Raw genomic sequence first — 9646 nt, forward strand, 5'->3', positions numbered from 1 at the left:
AACATGGAAGCGGGTGGGGATCAGGGAATGGTACCAAAAATACCTTCCGCCACCCCTCTAGGTGGCTTGCGGAGTCTAGACGTAGATGTAGAAATGCGGCAGGAATCTAGCTACATTTTATCTTTGTTTAAGGTGGTGTATAGGCCACAGAAGACTAGAACGCAAATGGCAGCTTTCAAGAAGTAGGGGAGACTTTGGACAAATTTATGCGTTCAACTGTTCGTACGCTGTCATCCTCCTCTTCACTACATATATACGGAGGTGGTGTAAGAACGACGTGGTTCAGAGTTTCATGATTCAGCTGGGGTGGTTCGGAAGTTTGCTGAAAGTAAAGAACGAATAATAACAGGAACTTCTTGTAGACTTGTATGAAAACTACAGAGTGAAATGATAATGAAATGGACACCCTAGCTGCAAACAGTCGTTGATGTACTTTATTGGGTACATGTTGAAAATGTGTGCCCCGACCGGGACTCGAACCCGGGATCTCCTGCTTACATGGCAGACGCTCTATCCATCTGAGCCACCGTGGGCACAGAGGATAGCGCGTCTGCAGGGACTTATCCCTTGCACGCTCTTCCGTCATATTTAGTTAAAATATGGCTTCCCGGCCATTGACCTTCTTGTGCGAACGCACACGCTATGCCCGAACTCGTACGGGACTTGGTATATTAATCTGCCACGAGTAATCAGTATGATGAGCAAACATCTATTAGGCGCACTACGAATGTAGTGGTGTGGACATGTTGGGAATGTGGATCTCACGGGGAGCGTGCAAGGGATAAGTCCCTGCAGACGCGCAATCCTCTGTGCCCACGGTGGCTCAGATGGATAGAGCGTCTGCCATGTAAGCAGGATACCCATACGATGTACTCACAATGCAATTCGCCAAGTTATAGAGGCCAATACTTGGATCGAGAGAGGGCCCAGAATTCATTTGCCTGGCACAGAATGCACACAGGAGACGTAAAAGCCAGGACAGCTAACAAACGGCGTAGTAAGGATGTTCCCTTACGTCTTACCTGGAAAGACATTAACAATCGACTGGGAAAATCGAAATGAGTGTCATGACGCCATTACTAATTGTCTGAGATTTCTCATGAATAGCTGTGCGCAGATAAATCTAGTTAGTAGAAGTAGCTGGAGAAATAGCGGAAAGTGTAAACGAATCGAACATATTAGGATCTGGGAAAATGCTAATACGGTTGGAAGGAGAGAGGGAACTGTAACCCTCGAATTACGAACAAGAAACTGAATGCAAGTGAGGCACCGTTTCAACGTGATAGGGGACGATGTGGAGCGCGGATCTTCCATTTGGCGGGGAGGTAGGCCGAGACCTTGTAAAAGCACATGGGGTCATAATCGGTATGCACCGGAAGTATGAGGAGCCGAGAGGAATGGATGAGCCTGAAGATGAAGCAGGGGTGTGAGCTCCGCAGATTGGTATTAGACCTTGGAAACTAGCTAATACGTTTGTGCAGGCACAAGAAAGAGAAGGCTCTTTCGGAGGAACCTCAGACGCAGAGTGAAGTGCACGTCAGGAAATGAAGTTAGAGTCACAGGGTGCTTTCCACACAGCACATGCAAAGAAAATATTAGGCTTTTGAGAGACGCTAAAGCGTAAAGCAAGAAACATGTGGAAAGGCCACAACAAATAGCGACAGAATCTCAATAACTGTCAGGATGCGACAGAGGCACGCAACAGATAATGTCTGAGAGAAGCAAAAAGAGCGCAAGAAAATTGTTTCAGCATTATCAATTGGACCCCGGGAGGAACAGTTGTGTAGAATTAAAATTGAAGCGAATGGAATGAGAGAGGCTGTCATTCTGATACAGTAAATCTCCAAGGGCATGTATTTACCTCAGGCACTGGTAAAAGTGGAATCAGGAGAATATCTAACGGGTGTGCTGAACACTACAGGTGAGAGTGCTTCAGCGGATTGTCCACTGGTCGTAGATAAAGTAGTTCAGGACCAAAGATTATTCCAGCAATCGTTCAGGATGACGTGTGTCAGTACACATAAGCTCAGTAAACATAAGTCACAGCCGAAAACCAGAATAAGTGTAATAAAGGAGGACATCTGCAGGGGTCATCTGAATGCAGAATAGAAAACAGCAGCCATAGAGTTATGCACAATTTACAGCGACATTTTCCATTTGCCTGGAGAGATATTATCTTACACAGATAGTATCATGCACGTCAGTAACACCCCAAGCAAAAAAGGAGATTCTCAATCAGGAAACTGTAAAGGTATTAGAGGATAACATCGTAGTACCAAATAAAAGTGTTTAGAATTCTCCCTTGATTTGAATGCCGAAAAATATGGATGCTAGTGGAAAGCATATGTGTCGAATAGCTACAGCCTTTAAGCGACTTAATGAGATCTACCTAAATTCCGTGTATCCGTCGCCAATAATAGACAAAATTCTAGACGTTCTACGAAATATGAAGTACTTCTGGACCCTCGACTTAGCGAAGGCTTGTTATTAAGTCTTAATAGAGGAACAGGATAGTGAAAAGACGGCTTTCAGTACGCCGTACAGGCAATACAAGTATAAACAGGTGGCCATTGATCTTAAAACAGCTCCTACTAGTACATTTCAGAATTTAATTAACTCTGTCTTGACAGAGCTACAAAGTGGCAAACACATCATCTGGTTGGATGACGATGTAACATTTGGCTCCTCCTTAGAGGAACATAATGTGTGGCTTACTGACGTATTCTAAAGGCTTTGTATCCACAATTTACAGCTTTTTTTTTTTTGGTCATCAGTCTACTGACTGGTTTGATGCAGCCCGCCACGAATTCCTTTCCTGTGCTAACCTCTTCATCTCAGAGTAGCAGCTGCAACCTACGTCCTCAATTATTTGCTTGAAGTATTCCAATCTCTGTCTTCCTCTACGGTTTATGCCCTCTACAGCTCCCTCTAGTACCATGGAGGTCATTCCCTCATGTCTTAGCAGATGTCCTATCATCCTGTCCCTTCTCCTTATCAGTGTTTTCCACATATTCCTTTCCTCTCCAAATCTGCGTAGAACCTCCTCATTCCTTACCTTATCAGTCCACCTAATTCTCAACATTCATCTAAAGCACCACATCGCAAATGCTTCGATTCTCTTCTGTTCCGATTTTCCCACAGTCCATGTTTCACTACCATACAATGCTGTACTCCAGACGTACATCCTCACAAATTTCTTCCTCACATTAAGGCCGGTATTTGATATTAGTAGACTTCTCTTGGCCAGAAATGCCTTTTTTGTCATAGCGAGTCTGCTTTTGATGCCCTCCTTGCTCCGTCCGTCATTGGTTATTTTACTGCCTAATTAGCGGAATTCCTTAACATCATTGACTTCGTGACCATGAATCGTGATGTTAAGTTACTCGCTGTTCTCATTTCTACTACATCTCATTACCTTCGTCCTTCTCCGATTTACTCTCAAACCATACTGTGTACTCATTAGACTGTTCATTCCGTTCAGCAGATCATTTAATTCTTCTTCACTTTCACTCAGGATAGCAATGTCATCAGCGAATCGTATCATTGATATCCTTTCACCTTGTATTTTAATTCCACCCCTGCACATTTCTTTTATTTCCATCATTGCTTCGCCGATGTACAGATTGAAGAGTAGGGTCGAAAGGCTACAGCCTTGTCTTACACCCTTCTTAATACGAACACTTCGTTCTTGATCGTCCACTCTTATTATTCCCTCTTGGTTGTTGTACATATTGTACATGACCTGTCTCTCCCTATAGCTTACCCCTACTTTTTTCAGACTCTCGAACAGCTTGCACCATTTTATATTGTCGAACGCTTTTTCCAGGTCGACAAATCCTATGAAAGTGTCTTGATTTTTCTTTAGCCTTGCTTCCATTATTAGTCGTAACGTCAGAATTGCCTCTCTCGTCCCTTTACTTTTCCTAAAGCCAAACTGATCGTCACCTAGCGCATTCTCAATTTTCTTTTCCATTCTTCTGTATATTATTCTTCTAAGCAGCTTCGATGCATGAGCTGTTAAGCTGATTGTACGATAATTCTCGAACTTGTCAGCTCTTGCCGTCTTCGGAATTGTGTGGATGATGCTTTTCCGAAAGTCAGATGGTATATCGCCAGACTCATATATTGTACACACCAACGTGAATAGTCGTTTTGTTGCCATTTCCCCCAATGATTTTAGAAATTCTGATGGAATGTTATCTATCCCTTCTGCCTTATTTGACCGTAAGTCCTCCAAAGCTCTTTTAAATTCCGATTCTAATACTGGATCCCCTCTCTCTTCTAAATCGACTCCTGTTTCTTCTTCTATCACATCAGACAAATCTTCACCCTCATAGAGGCTTTCAATGTATTCTTTCCACCTATCTGCTCTCTCCTCTGCATTTGACAGTGGAATTCCCGTTGCACTCTTAATGTTACCACCGTTGCTTTAAATGTCACCAATGGTTGTTTTGACTTACCTGTATGCTGAGTCTGTCCTTCCCACAATCATATCTTTTTCGATGTCTTCACATGTTTCCTGCAGCCATTTCGTCTTAGCTTCCCTGCACTTCCTATTTATTTCATTCCTCAGCGACTTGTATTTCTATATTCCTGATTTTCCCGGAGTTTGTACTTCCACCTTTCATCAATCAACTGAAATATTTCTTCTGTTACGCATGCTTCCTTCGCAGCTACCTTCTTTGTACCTATGTTTTCCTTCCCAACTTCTGTGATGGCCCTTTTTAGAGATGTCCATTCCTCTTCCACTGTACTGCCTACTGCGCTATTCCTTAATGCTGTATCTATAGCGTTAGAGAACTTCAAACGTATCTCGCCATTCCTTAGTACTTCCGTATCCCACTTCTTTGCGTATTGATTCTTCCTGACTAATGTCTTGAACTTCAGCCTACTCTTCATCACTACTATATTGTGATCTGAGTCTATATCTGCTCCTGGGTACGCCTTACAATCCAGTATCTGATTTCGTAATCTCTGTCTGACCATGATGTAATCTATTTGAGATATTCCCGTATCTCCCGGCCTTTTCCAAGTATACCTCCTGCTCTTGTGATTCTTGAACAGGGTATTCGCTATTACTAGCTGAAACTTGTTAGAGAACTCAATTAGTCTTTCTCCTCTTTCATTCCTTGTCCCAAGCCCATATTCTCCTGTATCCTTTTCTCCTACTCCTTCCCCTACAACTGCATTCCAGTCGCCCATGACTATTAGATTTTCGTCCCCCTTTACATACTGCATTACCCTTTCAATATTCTCATACACTTTCCCTATCTGTTCATCTTCAGCTTGCGACGTCGGCATGTATACCTGAACTATTGTTGTCGGTGTTGGTCTGCTGTCGATTCTGATTAGAACAACCCGGTCACTGAACTGTTCACAGTAACATACCCTCTGCCCTACCTTCCTATTAATAACGAATCCTACACCTGTTATACCATTTTCTGCTGCTGTTGATATTTCCCGCTACTCATCTGACCTGAAATCCTTGTCTTCCTTCCACTTCATTTCACTGACCCCTACTATATCTAGATTGAGCCTTTGCATTTCCCTTTTCAGATTTTCTAGTTTCCCTACTACGTTCAAGCTTCTGACATTCCACGCCCCGACTCGTAGAACGTTATTCTTTCGTTGATTATTCAATCTGTTTCTCATGGTAACCTCCCCCTTGGCAGTCCCCTCCCGGAGATCCGAATGAGGGACTCTTCCGGAATCTTTTGCCAATGGAGAGATCATCATGACACTTACAGCTATAAGTGGGCAAATGTGAGTTTTTCCGAAAGGAAGCATGCTATTTGGGATGTATTATATCGGCCCAGGGCTTGAGGCCACATCCACTGAAGGTCATGGTCAGAAAGGGGTATTCGCAGGCCAAAACAAAGAAGCAATTAAAAGCATATTTACTCCTCGTGGGGTACTACCAGTGTTTTGTAAACAACTTCAGCAAAATAACGAAGCTGCTTCGTGAACTAATAAAGAAAGAAGTGCCTTACACCTGGGGTGTCGAGCAAGGAGAAGCTCATCAGTCCCTCTATACATCAGTACCTCGACTGTAAAAAGAAATTGGCATCACGGATGCAAGCTAGCCAGTCAAGTATTGGAGTGGTTTTAACTGTGGAAAAATTATAAGCAACGTATCCTTCGTGTATGCCTCGTGGACGCTGAACAAGGCAGAAAGAGTGTACAGTACGACTCAGAATTAAATATTGGCCATTTGTTGGGCAGTGACATATTTTAGACCATCTGTATTTGCAAGAAAGTTCCCTGATATGCACTGATTATAAACGACTAATAAGGATTGGTAGTGTATCAGATCTGTCATCTAGACTAATGAAATTCGGGTTAGAGTTGGAGGTATGTGATTATCAGATCCTGTACAAGAGTGGCACAGAAAATTAAGCCACTAACGCACTCTCGCAAGTGAGAGAGATCAGGGGACTGGAACACGACCAGAAGGTGACAATATCCGAGGTTAAGACACGGTGCTAACAAAAGTGGTGAATCGGGTCAGGGACCCACTGGAAGACGACAGTGGGACTGTTGGAGCACACGAGTAAGCAAGGACACAAGGCAGCTAACCGAGAACAGTGAACGATGTTATTCAGTAATGAGAAAACTGCGTCAAAGATACGGAAAAGGATATCCGGAAATCAGAGACAGCTGAGTCGTGAAACATGGCAGAAATCAGTGCCACTGAAATAGCCGCAATATTAAACACGTTTCACGATTCTACCACAAGATGACACCAGGATATAGGAATAACCTATGAGCAAATAAAGAAGTACTCAATATGGAATGGCGTGAAGAAAGGTATGAAGAATATATCCGAAATTGCGGAAGTTGTCAAAGCTATAAGCTCACTGGGAAACTCATGAAGATGCCTCAAGAGATCACGGAAATGTCTGAGCACATTTTCTTGTGACATTGTCGTAGTACGTCCACTAAACCAGACAGTCAGAGAGAACATGGGTATCCTTACGTTTCACGATGCAGTGACGAAGTTTATTGTACCCGAAATCGTTGAAATCCAAGATGCCGCTACAGTAGCGAGGGTGCTAGTTGAGAACACTATACTGAGGTGTGGAATACTGACAGTATAGTAAGTGACATGGGAAGTATTTCTATGAGTGAGACTATGAAACGTGTAGGTAAGCCACGGCATATATACCGTCAACAAATTACTACCCTCAAACAAAAAAACCGTTACAGTCACTATCGGAAATGTTGCGGAACTATGTAAATAGAACACAGGCAAACTGTGGTAGCTGGGTTCCACACCCGTTTAGCGTTTGTGTAGTACAACACTACATAGTGCGACATGTTATTCGCCACATCAATTGTTCTGAGAAAAATAACGAACTATGACAGGAAACAGAATCCAAAGGAATTCCTATGTGTTGATAAGGTTCCGTTGTTTGAAGAAAGCATACGACGAGGTAGATCACATTAAGTTAGATACATGATAGCGAGGTCCATACACAGTGGTACGAACAAAGTGACCTTATGCTGTAATCTGTCTGAAACTAAGTAAAGATGTCACAGTTCATGCAAACAGATTGAAGGAATTTTTCCAATTCATGATGTCGGAGTCATACTGCTTTGTCGATGTCACCGTCCTATTCTCTCGAAGACCATGTAACATTGGAGGAATACTACAGAAAGATCCGGCTCGCTACTGGTTGAGAACACCAGACAGGAAACATACACGCAAGTAAAAGTCCCAGTTGTCTCCTGGACTGTATTATAGCAATATGGGTAGAATGAAAATTTACGGTGTAACGTGGAAAATTGAGAGTGATTAATTTAATGGAACTGAGAGAGAAATTTGATCTCACTGAGGTTCTCGTGAGGCAAGCAATCGGATGTTATAAACACAGGTTGCAAATATCGAATATGAGTACAATACAGTGTAACAGTGCGTGACCAGCGTTAAATTGTTACGTAGAAAAATCAGAGAAGGCACTGGGTCTCACTCGGCTTGAATCCCCTACAAAGATACGGGGAATCTCAAACTTCGTGGGCGAGGTCAGTAAAATTTTGTTCGGAACCCAAGATGACGCCACGTACAATGCGGAGATAAATGTCTTACAAGAGGATCAGAAACAGCTACTCCGACGTTTGAAGGAGCAAGTGACAATATCCAACCATGATTAGTTCTCATCAAACGATAAACTGCGCAGCGAAAAATGAAGAAATAATCACGCAGTGAAAGAATTAAGTCGGTACATAGTAGAATTTGATAGCAGTGCTGACAAACGGTTATAGAGCCGTAATTCTGATTACCGTTAACGGATAGCTGATACAGTTGATCAGTATTTTCTGTTACCTAGAACGGGAATAGGATATGTCATTATCAGCGACTGTCAACACTCAGAAAGGTATTCTGAAGCCGTATGTGATCGATCCAATTCGGATGGTAAAGCATCTATAGAATTAATAAAGGAGGATATCAACAACAAGCGATTGCCTGTTGACCTCACGGTAGACAGTGAACAACAATCAATAACAATAGTTGATATCGATGTTTTCAATGCTGGAAACACCTTTAATTTTGTGTTAAAGGTCCCACTAGTAGAGAACGACATGTATAAACCACAGAGAAAGAACTACTGCTAGCTGATGTGCGCCAAGATAAATAACGAACGGTTACACCATTAGATCAGAGCCTTAGAACATGCAAGCAAGTACTTATAATTTTGTTGACGTATGATCATGAGATGTGTGTCCAACATGCAGAAATCGTTGCGAGAAATTCCGAAGGATTGCTTTCAGACGCTAATAGTGTTAAATGAAAGTATGTGGACACCATTAAGTAATAATACAAGGCTATTTGTTTCCCCGGTAGACGAAAGCATTACAGTTATCGATCATGACAGGAGTCGCATTGATATCATGCTCCGAGGCAGAGAGAAGATAAAATTTTTAGGTAAATGTCGCCGTTATACGGCTCAGATGATGAAACAGTCTGAACATATAATACGAATAGATGTCCCCAGTAGTGACACTTGCCAAACTTGAGCATGGAAATGTATGCTTCATAGTTAATGATGAGAGGAAGAATATAAGTGAACTTAAGCTAGAACTACCAATACAACATGCAGTTAGGCAGATAAATGACCGTGAGCTCCAGATCATAAGTTGGAAGACCTACAAACTGAAACTCAGTACCAAGAGGGAAGTGCCTTCAATAGGTTTTCGGTAAATAATTCCTCTTTTCGGAGTTTTATGAACTGTGGTATACTAATTACAGTAATGTTTTGTTGTCCATGGAGATATTGTAAATATAGTCAAGACTGTTTTAAATTTGTGTGCATAATAATGAGTAATGATTGACGTAGAAAAATATGAGCTAAAATCTCTATGGTAAATCTGTACACAGAGAGTTATATAGTCAAGTGCTGTTCTACGAGAAGCACATCTGGAGACAATGATGACATGATTTGTGAATGATCTCTAGTCACTGCTAGACTTGTTAGAAGTGAAATTAGAAGAGGTGTTTATCAAAGTATTGAGGCAAAAACTTACAATCACTGAAGAATGATAACACTGGCAGAATGTGTGAAAAACTAGTGTTAAGTGTTTTCTCTTTCAAGTAAAAAAACTGGAATTATGAAGTGTATATCAGCGTATCGTGTGTAATTCATTGCAA

The 9646-nt window shown here is 42.0% G+C and overlaps 1 non-coding gene across 1 annotated transcript; it reads right to left on the reverse strand.

Moving 5' to 3' along the window:
• Positions 1-459: 459 nt before the first annotated feature.
• Positions 460-534, reverse strand: Trnat-ugu. The gene has a single exon. It is a non-coding gene; the product is annotated as a tRNA-Thr (tRNA).
• Positions 535-9646: the final 9112 nt, after the last annotated feature.

This window comes from Schistocerca americana, chromosome 5, assembly GCF_021461395.2.
Source record: "Schistocerca americana isolate TAMUIC-IGC-003095 chromosome 5, iqSchAmer2.1, whole genome shotgun sequence".
Classification (NCBI taxonomy): Eukaryota; Metazoa; Arthropoda; class Insecta; order Orthoptera; family Acrididae; genus Schistocerca; species Schistocerca americana.